General features: G+C 35.8%; 1 protein-coding gene across 9 annotated transcripts in view; it reads left to right on the plus strand.

Annotated features, from left to right (window-relative positions):
* LOC108755400 (regulating synaptic membrane exocytosis protein 2) overlaps window positions 1–2,575 on the plus strand; it is a 63,118-nt gene that overhangs the window by 16,406 nt on the left and 44,137 nt on the right. The gene's annotated exons all lie outside the window — the stretch shown is intronic.

The raw sequence follows: 2,575 nt of genomic DNA on the forward strand, positions 1-2,575 counted from the left end.
CAGAAATATTAAAAATATATATAACATTTTGCATAAAAATATTATTAAATTTAAAAAATATTATTAAAAATATATATAATATATTTGCATATATTTTAAAAAAGGACGCTAAGAGAGGCTCCCTTGTGGATCCGCCAATGCATCAAATTATTAAAATTTATTAAGTAATTCTCTCTCTTTATCTCTTTCTGTTCTTCGAATAATATTATCGATAAGAGATAATTTGGTATACATGGTGGGATTTATATATTCAACGCTCGCATCGATCACATTTTCCGAAGTCAAGACGAAATCACGTTGACTCGCTGTGGGCGAATATTACATGCCGTATATATCGTTGACGTCGTAGTGACTTATCGGATTGACTTGTACGAGCTTGTGTAGTATCGATCGTTCCTCATGCTCGAAGTATCGGGACGTGGACGTTGATGACGACGCCGGTTTGTCATCGCCGTTGCCATTGTCGGCCCCCGCCGCCGGTGGGACTGCGTACTTGGCGTCGTGATAAAGTAATCTGAATTAATTTGTCCCTAATTAATTAATGCAAATCACCGACGCGGACCAATCCGCCGAATTAATGATGATCATTTACACGGCACTGGACTCTCTCGAATCGTTGCACAGGATAGTGAGATAGCTTAAGAATCTTTTTCCTTCCTTTCTTTTCTCCCCTTTTTTTTTCCAAGACTGGCAGGTAGCTCACATACGTCACACGTACATAAGAAATATTTTCGGCGGACGAAGGACGCTGGCGAACGAAGGGAGATCGCGGGAAGAGGTTGAACTCTTGACATATTGCTGTCTAGGCAACTGAACGAAGTGCTCTTCAAGTTCTTCCCGTCCGCATCTATCTTTGTTACTGTGCTTCCTCCTTCACTACTTTTCTCCGCATCTTTGTTATTCTCTTCTCAACTCCTCGCGGACTCTTCCTTACAGGCGTGCTGTCAGTCTACATCGTGATGTTGCCGAGTACCTAGTTGGAAGGTACTAGCTGAAGCGTACGCGATCGTCGCACGTACGTGCGACGTCGATTGTATTCGAATTCGCAGGAAAATTCTTCTCGCGTCGTAGTTTGAGATAATAAGTTGAAGTGCGCGCACACACACACACACACACACACGCGCGCGCGCGACTCGTTTTCTTCCATCGTTCTTTCCGTGCGTATTTTCTATAGCTTCCTTTTGGAATTCTCCTTTTTAATTCTAGAACGCTAAGCCTACAGGCCACGAAACGACATTGAAAGCTTTCCGATAATTCTTAAAAAAACATTTAACGAAACGTGCGAATCAAGAGAAACGTGTCCAAGTATCTAAATGTCTTTGTATTCCTCCGTGAAAGGTATGGAACGTAGCATCGTGATAAATTCTTGATTGAATAATAATTGCAACAGTTGTGTGTATATAATTTTCTGTAATTGCGAGGGAAACAATCTCATTGTTAGTACAACTCGTACAAATTATATGTTTTATGGACATATTCTGTTTGGCAATTTTATTAAGTGACTAATTTTACTCAACAGCTTTGAAAATTAATTAGTCATTGTAGAAAGTTGTGTACATTTTTTAATCTATATAATAACGAAATAATTTTGTACTGTATATGCAATATTATTTCATTTAGGATTAAATCAGAAAAAAAAGTTATCATGCAAAAACGAATCGGACAGTTAACTGCATTTATTAAAAACATATATCACATGACATTAACCACCACTCAACTACTATAATAAAAATTTTCTTCTTTAAGACAAAGTTTGACATATGTACAGTGAATTCAATAATGATTGTGAGTCACGTTCACTTCGCACGCAGCGTTCAGCACGAAGTAGGTTGACAGGCACTTATCTTCTTAGGTCTCAACGGATTCGTCATCAAACTAAAATAAAGTTTATACTTTGACGTCAATTTTTAAATCTAGATTCTTACAATAATAATTAAAGTTTTTCTCCTTTCGTGTGTGGCACTGTATTCTCGCAGAATAACGATACCTTTAATTCTACATTATTTGACAGCGTCATTGATCCCCATCATGATTTTCTCAATGTAACGCGGGAGTGGACAGCAAAGTGTTATCGATGAGAGTTTGCATAGGCATTGTTTTGTAGTTTGCTACTAAACGCTCCATCCATCACTCTCTATCTTGATGAAATATTCTACTAGTTCCTATTCACAGTGCAAACTACTTGACTCGAGCGGTAGTTCGCTAATTGTGAACCCTCATTATATCCAATACACAACAATTGCCTATAAGAATGCATATTATAAGTAATTTATTGAAACAATTAATCTTATATAAAATATGTCGCCTTAATTTGAGTCATTCATTTTTTTATTGTAATCATACTAGAATATATTACGAAATGTTTTTTCATTTTGCAGATTTGTGTATCATTACTTTTAATAACTTGTCTCGTATTTAAAAAATTATTTAACTAATGCGAGATATATATCTAATGTAAATATATACATCTGTTACACGAAGCCAAAATGCAAAAATATAATATCATAAAAAAGAATGTCGCATATTACAACAACATTATAAATTATGAATGCATATATATATGTATATATATATA

This window comes from Trachymyrmex septentrionalis, unplaced genomic scaffold, assembly GCF_001594115.1.
Source record: "Trachymyrmex septentrionalis isolate Tsep2-gDNA-1 unplaced genomic scaffold, Tsep1.0 scaffold87, whole genome shotgun sequence".
NCBI lineage: Eukaryota > Metazoa > Arthropoda > Insecta > Hymenoptera > Formicidae > Trachymyrmex > Trachymyrmex septentrionalis.